At 33.0% G+C, this 18,092-nt stretch overlaps 1 long non-coding RNA gene across 1 annotated transcript; it reads right to left on the bottom strand.

The window, feature by feature from the left end:
• Positions 1-6,659: 6,659 nt before the first annotated feature.
• Positions 6,660-12,003, bottom strand: LOC133674164 (uncharacterized). The gene is made up of 2 exons (XR_009835151.1): positions 11,193-12,003; positions 6,660-7,597 (listed from the first exon to the last, which is right to left on the bottom strand). It is a non-coding gene; the product is annotated as an uncharacterized LOC133674164 (long non-coding RNA).
• Positions 12,004-18,092: the final 6,089 nt, after the last annotated feature.

The raw sequence follows: 18,092 nt of genomic DNA, 5'->3' as shown, positions 1-18,092 counted from the left end.
TTTCGTTTGGATCCAACCTTACCCAATTTGGAGATATGTAGCTTCACATTTATTTATCCAAAGATGCCAACTTGATCATCCCAGAATTTGAAAATGTAAGGAAAGCTAATTGGGGACTTTTATGGAAGAATTAGGGTGTAAACGTCCAATTTTGATGGTCATGGGCTTATAGAGGGGGCGTTTCTTAATTGAATGATGGTGGTTAAAGCCTCTGAGATGGTCGGAAACGCCTCATTCATTCACTTGAAGTTGCCTACTCAACCAACTAAAATTGTCAAGGAAGGAGATGAACAATGGTTGAACGACACGTCGTATATGTTAAACCCTAGAAATTATAGTTTTTTAATTTGGGATTTGGCCAATTTAAATTTGTTCCCTACTTTTCCAATTCATTTTAATTACATTTGTAATTGTCATCCAACTTTTAATTGCATGCAATTGCACCCTTATCAAATTCAAATATCACCCCTAAAGTTCAACACCTTTTACAAATGAGTCTTTGATTTTCAATTTATTCAATTTCATCCTTAATTGACTACCAAAATTTCAGTTCCTTTCAATTTGGCCTCTAATTTCATGAATTTCTACCCCTGAAATTGTGTGTCATTTACAAGTTGGTCCTTGGTCTTGGGAATATACAATTAAGTCTTAAATGACCTCCAAACTTTATTTGTTTATTACAATAAAGCCCCTGATTAACAAATTAAACCTTTCAAAGTCTAATTTCAATCCTCAAACTTTAATTTCTTCCAATTAACACCCAAATTGACTCCAAAAACTTATTTTCCTTACAATTAAGTCCTCAATAAAATCAATTAAGCCTTCCAAAATTCTTATTGAGTTCTTACCCATCTAAATTTATGTTTCTTTACCCTAGATAAAATATTTTCACCAATGAGGCCTTTTTTCAGTCAGAATTAGGTTGCCAATCTTATACATTTTATTCCTCCAATTTTTTCACTTGTCATCTTGGTTCTCTACCACCAATCTTGGGCAATCTTCCAGGATATCTTCATGTATGTTCTCTTATATTTTTTATATATATATATTTTCTTATGAATGGTAAAAAATAGGTAACAACTGATGTCTCTTCTTTACAATGCTTACAAACAAGGTTGTTAAAATCGCGATTTAACTCTTAAAATCATACGATTTTACGAGTTAATATATACTTAACGTGTAAGATCGCCTTAAAAACTCAAAAATTGATAAAATCGGGTTGAAATCGGTAAAATTGGATGAAATCACAAAAAATCATGATTTTATTACTGATTTTACGATTTCAACAAAAATATATACTGTACTGTAATGGTGCACTATATGTTTCTTCCCGACCAATTATAGCATGCCACTTGTTCACACAAAAGATGTGCTGCCAGCTACAAGGGGATGACATGGCAGACTTCCTTGTTAGGCTTGATTCCCAATTGATCTTATAACTATTAAATGATGAGTCGATAATAATATAAATAATTATCATTGTATAATTCATTTGCAACCTCTTTTATTGCATTTGTCACACTCAACATCACGGCTAAAAAATTTATAAGTAAAGAACAAATTTTTGACATCTTGTTCTTTTAGGGGAAAAGGTCTTGTTTGAAGAGTCGCCACCTAGTATTACGGTCACTAGGAACCCTAACTGGTCATCAGAGATTCTATGGCTCGGGATTGGTTGCGTAAAAGGGAAGATATTATCACCCCTTAAACGTTCTGCCTGAGACACACTAAATTGTTGGTTTTGTCTTAAATTGCTAAATGTTTATTACTTTATGCTATGATAATTTGCTTATAACATTCCTGACTCTGGTGTCTGTGAATATTCAACAACGAATATCTCCAACTCTGCGTTGGTAAATATTACGTAGCTATAAAAAAAAATTAGATCAATATTTTTTATTCCCTACTTGAGCGCCAGTGAAAAAATAAATTTATTTTTAAGCATGCACATATTTTTTTTCTAGCTAAATAAAATAAAATACAACGAATAAAAATAATATAAATTTAAACCGGTATTTTTATTCCTGACTCTGACGTCAGTGAATAAACCAATAAATTTACATTATTTTTATTCATGCATACTCATTTTTTATTTTTTTTATTTTTTCTACCTTTTTTATTTTTCTGTTTTTTTATTTTTTCTATTTTTTTGGGGGTTGGGTCACTGGTCTAGACCAGTGACCCGGCTGGGTGGCAGGCGTGCGTTACCCAGCAGGCGAGCGTAACGCACGCCTGCCTAGTGAATTATAATTCACTGCTACAGTAGCAGTGAATTAAAATGCAAAAGGGTAGAGATGAGGGATGCCTTACCTGGTGCAGCAAGGCGTAGCCGGAGACGATGGCACACTGTGCTGGACGAACGACGCTGCCTCCTCTTGTTCTTCCTCTCTTCTTCCTTCTCTTCCTCCTTTTCTTCCCCCGTTCGTCCCTGTATTTCTTTCCTGGAGTGCCCTGTTTCTGGTGCAGTGGCTGCTGAAGATGGAGCTCTGGAGTTGCTGCTTCTGGAGGCGACGAAAACGGTTGTGAAGCTGGTGGTGACTCTTGTCTACTGCTTTCCTTGGTCTTCCTTATGTGCTTCCTCTGCTCAGGACATCAACGATGGTGATGAAGATGTTAGGTGCTGTCGGTTGAATGGAAGCTTGCTCCCCTGTTTCTGTTTTTCTGCATGCGTCTTCCCTAGTTTCCCTTTCCTAAGCTGTTTCTTGTGATATTATTGGAAAACGAAGACGAAGACGAAGACGAAGACGAAGATGATGGTCGATGGTGATGGAGGTCTGCACCCAGGAGATGAGGGTTCTTCCCCTGCGTTTTTCTTGTTGTTGTTCGTCTCTATGTTTTTTTTCTGTTCTCTGTTTTCCTGCGTTTTTCTTTTCCTTGTCTGCCCTTTTTTCCCAGTTTTTCTTCCTCCTGTTCGTGGCCTTTTTCTTTAGCCTCCTCTGTTTCTTTGAGAAGAAACAGAGGAGCGAAAGTCTGTTTTTTTTTTTCTAGTCTCTCCCGGTTCTCTGTGGTTCCTCCCCCTTGCGATTCCTCCCCTTTCAGTCCACTTGTGACCTTTCGTTCTCTGGCTTTTATAGCCAGAGAACAGTCCGTTTCTTCCAACCATTGATTGCAGTTGTATTGGTGGCGGTGGGCGTCCGTTGAAGAAGATGAACAGCGCATCCACAGACGGCGCCGTTTTGGTGTTTAATGCTTATTTGCGTTTTGGCCCTTTAAGTTTTGAACGTTTTGTAATCAAGCCCTTGGATAAACTTTAATTGGACCCCCTGAATTTCAGCGAATTACACAACACAGTCCCTGGACTTTAATTTTGCAATTTTGACCCCTAATTAACCCTAACTTTGCTAATTAAGTCCCTGATTTCATTAATTTAATTAAATTCAAGTCCAATTAAGTCTCAAAACTTATCAATTCACCAATTAAACCCTTGATTGGATTAATTAGATTAATTTTAAGCTCAATTAAACCTCAAAACTTATCAATTCACCAATTAAACCATTGATTGGATTAATTAGATTAATTTCAAAATTTAATTAAACCTCAAAACTTCCAATCTTGTTGCCCTTAACCCAAATTTTAATTCATTCTTCATTCATCTCATTTTACTTGCTTTTCATCATTATTATTTTTTTCATCATCATTTTTTTATATCTTTTTCAGTAAATAAAATAATAATAATAATTAAAATAAAAGGGTCAAAAATTAGGTTATGACAGTTGCCCCCTCTTTATAATATTTACTATACAAAGATATTGGAAAATTTCATTTTCTTTTAGCTTTGTGTAGTAAATTTATAAAGAAAAGTAGATACAGAAAGAACCTTTGCTTTTTCCCTAGTCTTGAAAACTTCGAAAACAATAAATTGACACACGAACTTTACAGAGAGATCAAGAAACAAGTCATTTGGAAGAAAACCCACTTTTTTTTGTTTTTTGTTTTGTTTTTTTTGTTTTTTTTTAAATGGATCAAATTGTTTTGGGCAACCTGTTCGATGAGAAGAATAAAACGCGAAAAGGGTTTCGCGAGTGGTCTAATTGTTCTAGGTGACCTGCCCAATAGGAAGAATAAAACGCGAAAAGGGTTTCGCGAGTGGTCTAATTGTTTCAAGCGACCTTCCCGATAGGAAGAATAAAACATGAAAAGGGTTTCGCTAAAACACGAAAAGGGTTTCGTGAGTGGTCTAATTGTTCCAGGCGACCTGCCCGATGAAGAATAAAACGCGAAAAGGGTTTCGCGAGTGGTCTAATTGTTCCAAGCGACCTGCCTGATAGGAATAAAACGAAGATTTTTTTTTTGACGAATACAAAGCAACGGGTCTCATTGTAATGGGCGACCTACCCAAGTAAAAAAGAAAGAGTCTCATTGTGATGGGTGACCTACCTAAGTAAAAAGAGAAAGGAAAATGAGGGCTCGAAGGTGCACTCAAAAGGATGGTCGAGGGCTCAAAAGGATGGTCGAGGGCTCAAAAGGTGCACTCGAAGAGAAATGAGGGCTCAAAGGCACTCGATAGGAAGCGAGGGCTCAAAGGCACGCTCGAAGAGGAATGAGGGCTCAAAGGCGTGCTCGACAGGAAGCGAGGGCTCAAAGTCGCACTCGAAAGGAAGCGGGGGCTCAAAGGCGCGCTCGAAAGAGATGAGGGCTCGAAGGCGTAGTAGGGTTAGGAAACACACTACCTTGGATGGTCAAGTGCTTAAAGGCGCACTTGAAAGGAGATGAGGGCTCAAAGGCGCCCTAAAAATGATGATTGAAGGCTTGAAGGCACGATCAAAGAAGGTGAAAAAACACAAAGATTTTTCAGTTAGCCTAATTCTCATGGGCGGCCTGCCCAGGTTGAAAAATTCTCAAAAATGAAAAATTTTCAAAAGCAATTTCAATCTTTGGCCATTTCAAGTTGGCCTTCCACTTGATGGATTCCGCCAGACTTTTCTCTTATGGAACTTGCAAAACTCATTGTCTAATATCTCAAAGTTTAGATGATATGCATGCATCTTTACCTGATTTGAAATATAGGCCCCCATTTCTTCTTAGTCTTCTTATTGCTTGATTGATGAGGACTTGCTACCTCTGATTTGGGTCCTCCTTGTCGCTTGGCTTCTAGCCCACTCGAATTGGCCCATGTAAGTCTATTTCTAAATTTGTTTACATAACTCAGCCTCTGTGGTGCCCACCGTGACCCACTTGCTTGCTAATGATTTTCTATCTCGTCAAATAATTTGAGAGGGTCATTCATTACTCCTCATCTCACTGCTAAAAGCATTCGATGTCACTTGCTGAAAGGATCAAGTTGTCTTTTGTAAACCAAAATGCCCCCTTGTCTGGTTGAAGGAAATTATCATCTTTTTTTTCTAGATTTTTTTCTTCTAAACACAATATTGCCTCCTTGTATTGGTCATTGCCCCCAAGTGTGCTCTGTCAGCTACTTAGACAAATAATGGTTTTAAGAGGCTCTTCTCTCATTTCTCTTCTTTTTAGTTTGGTGAAGGATATGGGTTGAGAATAAAGCTTGAAATCTTGATCTTGCATTTTGAAAACAAAAATTGTTTCGATGTGAGCCTAAAACAATTTGCTTTTGAAATCTTGCAGCTCCTTGGTTATTTTCTTTCTTGTAAAAGAGATTATGTGCTCTTGTGTTTGGCAATGAGGTCTTCAGTGAAAATACATCATGAGGTGACATTTTGTTTTTTTTTAGGATTTTAAAGTGAAGGGCTCGAGAAAAAGCTTGAGGTTTTGTATGAGAAAAACTTGTCTCTTTTTGAACATTCATTTTTATCAGCATGAATAATAATGAATGGTTTATTCTTGATGTCATGAATCTTATGAAAAAGTATTCTTTGCATTTTGAGAGCATTGTTTATTGTTTTAGGTTGCTTGCTTGTTTGATTAGAAAGGACTTTTACATGCACGTAACGTAGGCTGTGGTTTTTTGCTATGAAAGAAAATGATTCATAAGGCTCAAAGAGTGTTTCAAGGTTTCAAAGACTAAGGATCACTATCAACAGTTTGACTATTGATGGCTGTTGCGATGTCGCAGTCGCACAAATTAATTACCCTAGCTTAAAATACACAAAATAATATAGAGCAAGCAAGGGGTCGATCCCACGAGGAAGTTTCAAGGCAGATTTTTATGTTGTACGTTATGTAATTGGAGGGATTTGGTTTGTGATTATCTAAACTATGACAGCAATTAAACTAGCAAACAAAATCAATTAAAACCGAAACTTATCAAGAAAAACAAACCTTGGTTGCAAGCACACATCCACCAACGGAAATTAGAACCGATCCTTGAAACGAAAATTGTAATTTATGTTCTGAAATTTTATCTTTTCTTAACATTAATTAATTAACGGATCCGCCGTATAACTAATCCTAACCAATAAACAATCAAAGTGTCCGCACTAATGATTCAATTTAATGGTAGCTTTAAGAACTAGATAATTTCATCAAGATTAACATACAAGCTGTCCGCAGCTTGTATCACTTTGTTCAAATGTTCTCCCTAAGTTCAATAATGTAGTTCCGCCACAATTATCAAGCTTAGTTGCTTCACAAGTTCATATATCATAACTCCGGTTTTGATATTAAACTTAGCAATAGATTGTTCACAACAATAACTTAGAGTCCGCTCTAGCAATCATCAACAACAATCATAGAAAATATGCATAGGAAAACAATCATACTCATTCATAACATAAACTGAAAATAGAAGGAAGAATAAATCTCACGGTTCTTGAAATCCGAAGGTTTGTTGTGTCCTTGCAACCAAGAAAAGAGCTTAGCCTTGCATAACTATTGAACAACTACTTCTAAAGAATGAAAAGAACATGATTTTTTGGGTTTGTAGAGGAGAGAATTTGTGTTTATTCTCTGCTGGCTGCTGCCTCCTTCTGCTCTCCCTCTTCTCTGCTGGCTGCTGCCTCCTTCTGCTCTCCCTCTTCTCTGCTGGCTGCTGCCTCCTTCTCTCTTTCTTTTTATATGCTAAGAAACCCTAGTCTCTATTTTACAAAATAGTCCTCCCTTGAGTTGGCAGTTTACATTTAAGTACTTCAATAACTATTTTTCCTAAAAGGAGAAATAGCCTTGCATGAAATCTTCAAGCTCTGACTTAGAGGAGCTAAATTGCTGATATAAAAACTTGGATGTCGGTTTAGATGCTTCGAAACGTAATTTGGACTCGTTTCTTCACGAAACCTGTTTGCTGGCAGAATTTAGTTGTCATCTTTGGAAAATCATATCTCCCTCATATGACATCATTTTTGGCTGAAATTGTGAGCGTGGATAGGTCTTTGAATTAGTAATCCAAGAAAATTTAGTTTGCATCAATCGGACTTCTGTAGCTCCAGATATTAAATTTTGAATGGCCAAAGGTCAACACTGGCAGAATGCGAGATTTGACTTTGCAGGATGTGATTTCCATGATCTTTCTCCTTTTATTTTTCTTGCATTACATTTCCAGAAAGGTATGGATGTTATCTTTTTAGTGCCACTGGAATCACTTCATTTTGATCTCTAGAACTCACGCTCTGCACAAAACATCGACTGAATGTCAAATCTGCCAATTACCTCCAATTTACTCCTTTTTGCATCTTTCATCCAAAAATGCCTTCAAAACATAAAACAAAGAATATCAAGGCATTTTATATATAAAACATGGACAAAACATTAGGTAGATGTGGGTGAAACTATCGAATAATATGGTTACATCAATGGCATTCATATTTTATTTTGCCGCTCTTCTTTGATTTGCTGCTTCTTCTTTTTTTATTGCTTTGTTAGGGCATACTCACTTTATCTTGGATGTCACTTTTTCTAGTGATTTGGGCTTGCCTCCTAGCATTTTGAGTTTCTTGAGCTCTTATGCCTTTTTGGCTTTCTCACGGCTTTTTCTCCTTTTTCATTGAAATTTTCTCTTACCCCCTAGTGTGAGGTATGATCCTAGTCGGGATTTTTTTTTTATGAAAGAAAAACCATTCAGGCTCAAAAAGGAATCGCAAAGGATGTACTTATTTCAGAATGTGAAAGGAATAACAAAGATGGTCTTTCCTCATTTCAAGCGCAAGCAGTTAAGATCAATAAACTTTGACCTCATCCAGTGTGATGGTTTGGTCTTTACAAAGATGCATTTCATGGGTCATGAGCAACGAGTTCACTACATACCATTATTCATACATTTAAAAACACATGATTCAAGAGTCATGGGGTAAGGGTGCTTATTCATTTCTTTTTCTTCTTTTCTTCTCTTTTTTCCTTTTTTTTCATAATTTAGTCACCTCAATGATGGAGTTGCTTGATTCACTTGTCATTCTACAAGTAGAATGTCAAAAATATCATTTTTCAATCAACATCAAATTATTTTTGAAATCAAAATGCCAGATCAATTTTTCAAGACTCCTATAGGAAAACTAATTTTGGTAAAAGAGATGAATTGAGTCTATGAGATCACGCGAGGCTTTAAAAGTGTATTCGTGAGTTCTTATAAGAAAACTCTCTTAATCAGATGAATAATGCTTGGTCGTGAACACGATTGAATGACAAACTCATTATTTCATTGAAGCTTAGGAAAATAAGTTCAACAACAAAGATCTTATACTAACATGAATACTGGCATGATAACACATAAAAGGGCTAAACATTTAGTGATCATTGATTGGAATTTCTAGAATCTTTCAATCACTCATTCTTCTTGACAAGGGTATCTTTTCAGTAGTTAGTTGAAGCCATATACAGACCATTCTTGGCCTAATATCACTGTAGCTTTTTCTTCAAGATATTTGATTTCTAAGAGTCGGTATGAAAAAAATAGCTATAGGAATGATAAGTGCCTTGACAACCACCTTCAGTGTCCTTTCCTTTTTCAGTGAAACTGTTCTTTTCAGTTAGATCAACAATTTTACCTAACCCAATGGCTTGTTCAATCCTCTCAGCTATAACAACTAAGTCGGTAAAATGTTGTGTAGAGCTTCTAACCAAGTATTCAAAGTACGGAGCTTTAAAGGTGTTGGAAAATAAACTGATCATCTCTTTTTCCAACATGGGAGGATTAACTTGCGCAGCTATCTTACTCCATCTTCGGGCGTATTCTCTTATGGACTCCTTATTGTTCTTCTCCATAGCTTGCAAGCTTAACCGATCAGGGCACACATCTATATTGAACTTATATTGCCTCATGAAGGCATCAACTAAATCCTTCTACTTTTTAACCTTGGTATTATTTAATCGTATATACCAAGTGAGGGCAGTGCCACTTAAGCTGTCTTGGAAGAAATGAATCAACAATTTCTCATCATCAACCACCTCAGCCATTTTGTTGCAGTATGCCTTGAGATGAGTTACAGGGCATTGAGTTCCTGTATATTTAATGAATTCTGACACCCTAAACTTCTTAGGAATGACTATGTTAGGTACCAAACACATATTGACAGCTTTTACTAGGTCACACAAATGGTTTCCTTCAACTGCCCTTATCCTCTCTTCTAGGGCAGTCCATTTTTCCAAACCCTCTTCTTTTACCATCTTGCCCTTTTGAGATTCTTTCTCGGTAGAATCAATGGTAGACGAAATTCTTAAGGGGTATGTTGGCTAGAAATGCATAGCTTGTTGAAATTCAGATGACACCCTATTTGCCCCTAGATTCTGTGGATCGAAATGAGTTATATGCATATCTTCAGGCTAAGCTATAAGTATTGCTTTTCCAGATTTATCTCTCAAGGCCTGCTCGAGTAGACTAGTAAGCCTTGCGACTTCTTCTTTAAGATTATCCACCTCCTTTTGATGTTAGGCTTCCAACTGGGCTCTTTCTTCATTTTCCATTTATCTTTTTCTCGACCGAGTGTTATAGGCGGGTTTCAATGGGGAACCTATATTTCAACCTGCTAATATGTAAATCATGCAATTTATGCAAAAATATTGATAAAAAATAATAAATAAATAAAATGTGTATGAAATGTGAACTTGCCTTTCACGGAGTGACAACCTAGTAGGAAAATCCTAGTTGTTGAGTGCATCAAGGGGTTGGTCATTATCTAGTTTCAAAGGGTCTCTCGCATGCTCAGTGATCGTCCATGAAAGGTCGATATGAGGCTTAAAAGTAGTGTGAAAATAGAGGCCCTGAGTAATATCAGTTTGGTATATCAACCACTTTCAAGTAAACAATCAAGCGAGAGTTGGATGGTTTCACGAGTCTTACCCAGGCTAAAGCCATTGGGGTACCGTTACTCCCCCACTTATCCTAGGATGTAAACTGTGTGCTTCCAAAGTGATGCATAACAACATAAATAAGGATGCATGCTAAAACAGTAAATGCAGGAAAAAAAAACAAATAAACACAACAACAACAAAAAATAGCAATAATAAGACAAAAAACAAAGCTTAATCCTAAATTCCCAGTGGAGTCGCCATTCTGTCGCACACGACATCGCGGCGGCCCTAAAAAATTTACAAGAACAGATTTCTGGCATCTTGTTCTTTTAGGGGAAAAGGTCTTGTTTGAGGAGTCGCCACCTAGTATTACGGTCACTAGGAATCCTAACTGGTCATCAGAGATTCTATGGCTCGGGATTGGTTACGTAAAAGGGAAGATATTATCACTCCTTAAACGTTCTGCCTGAGGCAGACTGCATTGTTGGTTTTGTCTTAAATTGCTAAATGTTTATTACTTTATGCTATGATAATTTGCTTATAACATTCCTGACTCTGGTGTCTGTGAATATTCAACAACGAATATCTCCAACTCTGCGTTGGTAAATATTACGTAGCTATAAAAAAAAATTAGATCAATATTTTTTATTCCCTACTTGAGCGCCAGTGAAAAAATAAATTTATTTTTAAGCATGCACATATTTTTTTCTAGCTAAATAAAATAAAATACAACGAATAAAAATAATATAAATTTAAACCGGTATTTTTATTCCTGACTCTGACGTCAGTGAATAAACCAATAAATTTACATTATTTTTATTCATGCATACTCATTTTTTATTTTTTTTTTATTTTTTCTACCTTTTCTATTTTTCTGTTTTTTTTATTTTTTCTATTTTTTTGGGGGTTGGGTCACTGGTCTAGACCAGTGACCCGGCTGGGTGGCAGGTGTGCGTTACCCAGCAGGCGTGCGTAACGCACGCCTGCCTAGTGAATTATAATTCACTGCTACAGTAGCAGTGAATTAAAATGCAAAAGGGTAGAGATGAGGGACGCCTTACCTGGTGCAGCAAGGCGTAGCCGGAGACGATGGCACACTGTGCTGGACGAACGACGCTGCCTCCTCTTGTTCTTCCTCTCTTCTTCCTTCTCTTCCTCCTTTTCTTCCCCCGTTCGTCCCTGTATTTCTTTCCTGGAGTGCCCTGTTTCTGGTGCAGTGGCTGCTGAAGATGGAGCTCTGGAGTTGCTGCTTCTGGAGGCGACGAAAACGGTTGTGAAGCTGGTGGTGACTCTTGTCTACTGCTTTCCTTGGTCTTCCTTATGTGCTTCCTCTGCTCAGGACATCAACAATGGTGATGAAGATGTTAGGTGCTGTCGGTTGAATGGAAGCTTGCTCCCCTGTTTCTGTTTTTCTGCATGCGTCTTCCCTAGTTTCCCTTTCCTAAGCTGTTTCTTGTGATATTATTGGAAAAATAAGACGAAGACGAAGACGCTGACGATGGTCGATGGTGATGGAGGTCTGCACCCAGGAGATGAGGGTTCTTCCCCTGCGTTTTTCTTGTTGTTGTTCGTCTCTGTGTTTTTTTTTCTGTTCTCTGTTTTCTTGCTCTCGTTCTCTCTGTTTTCCTGTGTTTTTCTTTTCCTTGTCTGCCCTTTTTTCCCAGTTTTTCTTCCTCCTGTTCGTGGCCTTTTTCTTTAGCCTCCTCTGTTTCTTTGAGAAGAAACAGAGGAGCGAAAGTCTGTTTTTTTTTTTTCTAGTCTCTCCCGGTTCTCTGTGGTTCCTCCCCCCTGTGATTCCTCCCCTTTCAGTCCACTTGTGACCTTTCGTTCTCTGGCTTTTATAGCCAGAGAACAGTCCGTTTCTTCCAACCATTGATTGCAGGTGTATTGGTGGCGGTGGGCGTCCGTTGAAGAAGATAAACAGCGCATCCACAGACGGCACCGTTTTGGTGTTTAATGCTTATTTTCGTTTTGGACCTTTAAGTTTTGAAAGTTTTGTAATCAAGCCCTTGGATAAACTTTAATTGGACCCCTGCATTTCAGCGAATTACACAAAACAGTCCCTGGACTTTAATTTTGCAATTTTGACCCCCAATTAACCCCAACTTTTCTAATTAAGTCCCTGATTTCATTAATTTAATTTAATCCAAGTCCAATTAAGTCTCAAAACTTATCAATTATCCAATTAAACCCTTGATTGGATTAAATAAATTAATTTTAAGCTCAATTAAGTCTCAAAACTTATCAATTCTCCAATTAAAACCTTGATTAGATTAATTAAATTAATTTAAAGCTTAATTAAGTCTCAAAACTTATCAATTCACCAATTAAACCCTTGATTGGATTAATTAGATTAATTTCAAAATTTAATTAAATCTCAAAACTTCAAATCATGTTGTCCTTAACCGAAATTTTAATTTATTCTTCATTTATTTCATTTTACTTGCTTTTCATCATTATTATTTTTTTCATCAACATTTTTTTATATCCTTTTCAGTAAATAAAATAATAATAATAATTAAAATAAAAGGGTCAAAAATTGGGTTATGACAGCATTAACAATCTTTTTTAACAATATTCAATATATTGCAATCTAGCTTATATTTTGACGTGATAATTTTATTTAATGTAACAACTCGATTATGATTTAGACTTATCTATAACTAAATAGGTGGCACGTATTATGTTGTTATGTTGTGAACTGTATTATTTTTTAATTTAAAAAAAATAGAATAGTTTCATTATTAGACCTGTTTAAAATTTTTTTAAAAAAATGTCAATTCACATAAAAAATTCTTAACTAAAAATAATGAACCAGAATCCTAAGATAATATTTTTTTTCAATATTAGGACAACGACGTATTAGATCAATCCAGGTTTTGTAATTAGATATGTGAAACCTGTGATTTGAATGAATCTATCGTGTTTAATTTTCTTTAAACTATTTTTATTTAATTATATAATATGTGAGCTGGATGATGGAATTGACTTATTTTAATTACTTTATTTTTTTTGAAATTTTTTATTTAAACCATGTATTTTAAGATGTTTGAACTATGTATGGAAAAAAAAAATTCCTTATGGTTTTACAATTTTACAATCCATTTTTATGATCCAAGTTTATTTTGCATTTTCCATACCGTGTTAAAAATACGTTTTTGACAACCTTGCTTACAAAGAAAAATTTCATCAAAGTTTTACATAGTAAGTTTGTAAAGAAAAAAGTGTTTGTTTGATTTGTTGGTTGATTTATCCATCTAAAGACTTTGTTTTTCTTTTTACTGCAAAATGATTTCATTATCACAGATGACCTACCCTTTATAAAATTCAAAAAAATTAGTCTATTCTCATGGGCAACTTGCTTATTTTGAAATTAAAAAATTGACATATTTTCACAGGCAACCTACTCTTTTCAAACTCTAAAAAGAATTTCAGCAAATGTACATGCTTCCCTAAAATTGGTTTATTTTAATAGGTGACGTGCCCATTTTAAAATCCAAAAATTGACTTGTTTTCACAAGCGACCTACCATTTTTAAATCCCAAAATGAATTCCAAAAGACGTCCATACTTTCCTAAAATTAATTTATTTTCACGGGCGACCTACCCATTTGAAATTTAAAAAAAAAATAAAATATGATAATTAATCAAGTTGTTTTTTAGCTTTGAATAATTACTTCAAGGCTGGATTGTCGAAAATCATATGTCGTCTAAGTATTCGACCTCTAACGGTAATCTACACAAACCACTTGTGAGAAATCTCTTTTCTTTTGTGTTTTGGTGTTTCTTTACTATACTCTACTATTAGAAAATAAGAGGTATAACCTTTTATTAATAAAAAAACCTAAAAAACCATATAAATGAAAAAATATTAATTTTCCCCTTAAATACTATCACATTTATTATTTTAGGCTAATTTTAGAAATTTATTCAATTAAGTCCTTACTTAATTGTTTATAAATCTAGAATTGCAATCCCTTATATTAATTATATTTTAGTCTTCAACTTTTAAAACTTATTTACAATCAAGTTGCACTTGATTAATCATCCTGTTTTAATTTCTAACCAATTATTCTTATATTTGTGACCCATTAGGTTCTCTAATAAGTAGGCCCAAATATAAATCATAATCCTAAATAAAATAAGATTAATTAAATTAAACAAATTAATTTATTATCAATTCAACAATTGATTGATTTATATTTGAAGATCAAATACAATGTCAAGCAACCTATTATGATCTCCCGAATATTAAGAAAGTCATAAGTGATTTGACTTAATCTTTTAGTGACTAATTTCTCAGTGTAATTATTATCCCTTCATTAATAATGTTCGGATTTAGACATTATAGTATGTAATATATCTGCTCTATCAAATCATTTTAGTTCTTAACACTCTAGTCATTGATTATTTGAATAAGATTTGAAACTCTTTTCAAATCTCATTCCATCTAGCCAAGGATTTCACAATCTATACTATTTGATAATAGATGGGATATCTTTCTTAGTTAACCTATAATGATGAATCCTCTCTTAATTACTCAAATATCTTTATATAGTTTATGTTATACCCAATATCTACATGTTTGTTACCCTTGATTAGGACAACATGTAGCTAAGATCAAAGCATAATACTCTCTATATAAGATAACTTAGTAATCCTAAGTCTAAGAATTACTTACACAACTATCATGTGAGCTTTTTCATAGGTTTTATTTATTATTAATAAAAGCTTTTATTAATATAAAGAAAGCTTTTATTAATACTAAATATATTTTACATTAATAAAATTAATATTATATATAATCAACTGATTGACTACAGAATATATTTACTTACACTCGTATATTGACGGGACATGCATATTCTTCCCATTCTCTACTTTCTAAATGTCATTTGTTTCTATTCCACTAGCTAATTATATGATGTCATGATGGTTGGTAGTGTTTCACTACTACATAGAGTTCCAAACTTTTTTCTTTTTTCAACTCTATTTGATTAATGTTAAATCTTATTTTATTGAATGTTAGATATCATTTTCATAAGTTAAGAGCTTTTTTTAACCACACATAGGCTTTTTACCTTTCTATGCATATGATAATTACAAAAATTTTCTTTAGAAAATGCATATGCTAATTACATTAGTCATGCGGGAGAAAGAGTAAAAAATATTAAGGTCATGATTAATGTAATTAGCATATACATCTTTTAAATAAAATTTTTATATAAATCATGGCTTGTATCTTTGCAATCACAAGCTAATAAGATTGAAGATGGATGAGGTCGATAGCAAGCAAGCTGACCTCGTTTGTCAATTCTTTAAACTTGAAGCTTGAGAGGGAGAGACTTGTATTTTTTACTCTCTCATTTCATGTAAAAAAAAAATAAATTTATATATTTATAATATTTAACATCATCAAAATTCTAACTTCTTACCCCTTTTAACATTTAAAATTCATACCCTTAGCCACCCCACAGGAGAGCTCGTGTACATCAATGGCAAACAAACACTAAAAGGCATAGTAAAAGTGGTGTTTGAAATTGGAACAAAAAACTCACTTTGTTTTTCTTATTTTTAGAATGCTAACTTTTCAGTCCTTTAATATTTCCACAGTTTAATTGTGGTATAAAACTTTATTTATTTTTTAATTTTTTAGTTCCTGGGTTAAGAAAGGGAAGAGAGTGGTCGAATTCCAGTTGTAAAAAAACAAAACTCAGTTAATACTAATTCCAGACATGAAAAAAAGTTAATTTTAATGTCAACAAATTCCATTTAATGATGAGAGTTCTACCTAGGTGTTTCTTTTTCTTTTCATCGCTTGATATGATAGATTCAAACTCAAGAAGAACCTTTTTTTTTTAGTTGATTTTGGGGTTGTTGGTCATTGTTTAGGTTATTTAAGGTTATTTTTTAGGTGTTTTGGGTTAACACATGTTGAAAAATAAAATTTTAACAAATAAAACACATACTTGGACTTTTCGATGAACCTCCAATCTCCTGAAACTAGCCAATAGACAACATGTAACTTGTACTATTTTATTTTAAAATAAAAGGCAAAATTTTAAAGAGAAAAATAAAGAGATTTGACACATGGGCCAAGCTTTTTCTTGGATGAGTTAGGTGTCACGGGTGCACCTAGCTTGTTTTGTTTTATTTTTATTTTTTTATTTTTTTTATTTTACATTTTAATTCATTAACTAAGAAATAATTTGATATTTTTTTATTGAATATCATTGAAATTTATATTTTTTTTTCATGAAATTATAGCCTCTGTTTATATTAGCTAGAGCTATTTTTAGATAGCCTTTCATGATTATTTTTTTTAGATTTTATTCCGTTAGTATTGTTTTATTAAATATTGTTCCATTAATCGGGGTTTTGTTTTTTAAGCCCTCCACGATAGTTTTGGTTCAAGATAAAATGCTTTTTTTACTCACATTGAAAAAAATTCTTGACGCTACAAAAAAAAAACGTTGTTAATAAAATTAAATGATTAGTTCTTATGGTCTTTTAAAATTATTTATGTAATTAGTTCTTATGGTTTTTTTAAATTATTTATGTAATTAGTTCTTATGGTTTTTTCATTATGTTTTTTAATCCAATTATAATTGAATCATTTCCGTCTATTCTATGGTTTTTTTAATTTAATTTTGTTAAAAAACTGAAAAATAATGAGAAAATAAGATAATTCTTTAAACAAAATACTACTAAATTAAGAATGATCAACACTAATCAAATAATTATAAAATTAAGTTATAATGAAATCGAATAAATGGATCTTAATAGCTTTTATTTGAGCTTTGATTATTTTTTTTTAGGAAACTCTTGATCAAAATTAAAGAACAAGTTAAATTTCTGCCTTTTACTCAATAAGAACTAGTGACAATCTTTTAAAAAGGCAACAGTCAGGATTAGACTCTACTTCGATGGGAAATTGTTAGTTGGTTTATTGCGTACAACTAGAGCGTTGGTGACTAGATGCATGCTGTGAGGTAGTCATTGTATATTTTGGATTCCATAGAGTTTGTTTTCTAAAATATTTTTTATTTTAAAATATATTAAAATAATATTATTATTTTTTAATTAATTCTTGATATCACACTAATATAAAATTTTTATAATTAATTTGATATTAAAAAATTTAAATTTTTAAAAATTACAGTCCAAACATAATTTCAAACACCCTCTTAATTTATACACAGAAGAGGTAGGTTGGGATGTTAATAAATTTGGGGTAAAGCTAAAGGTGTTTGTATGTTTGATAATACAAAATGCATGATTCTTTTTAAAAATATTTTTTAATTAAAAATATATTAATATTATTTTAATGTATTTACTTCAAAACAACCCAAACACATCCAAAAAATTAATTTAAAATAAAAAAACAAAATTTTTATAAACTTTGGTTAAACCCTCCTAATTTAAAGTGCCTTTTGGAATTGCATTTCAAATGGTGTTTGATAATTTGATTTTTAAAAAAATTATTTTTATATTTTAAAATTGTTTTAAAGTACTAATATCAAAAATAATTTTTAAAATAAAAAATATATTTTGATGTATTAAGATCAAAACAATCTAAAAATATTCAAAAATTAATTTAAAATTCAAAAATTTAAAATATTTATAATCTCCGGTTGAACCCTTTTAATTTAAGGTGTTGTTTGAAATTGTCTTTCAAACGGCGTTTCATGAAAATTTAAATTTTTTTTATATTTCTGAATTTTTTTGATATGCTGATGTTAAAAATATTATTTTAATATATTTACTTCAAAACAATCCAAAATATTAAAAAAATTAATTTAAAAAAAATCAAAATCTTTGTAAACTCCAATTAAACCCTCCTAATTTATGGTGTTATTTGGAATTGTATTCCAAACGATATTTTATAAAAAAAAATTTATTTTTTTAATTATTTTTTATAATTTTAGATTTTTTTGATGTGTTAATATTAAAAATAATTTT

Source organism: Populus nigra, chromosome 15 (genome assembly GCF_951802175.1).
Source record: "Populus nigra chromosome 15, ddPopNigr1.1, whole genome shotgun sequence".
Taxonomy (NCBI): Eukaryota; Viridiplantae; Streptophyta; class Magnoliopsida; order Malpighiales; family Salicaceae; genus Populus; species Populus nigra.
The sequence above is the reverse complement of the archived record's forward strand: the minus strand, read 5'-3'. Positions and strand labels throughout refer to the sequence as shown.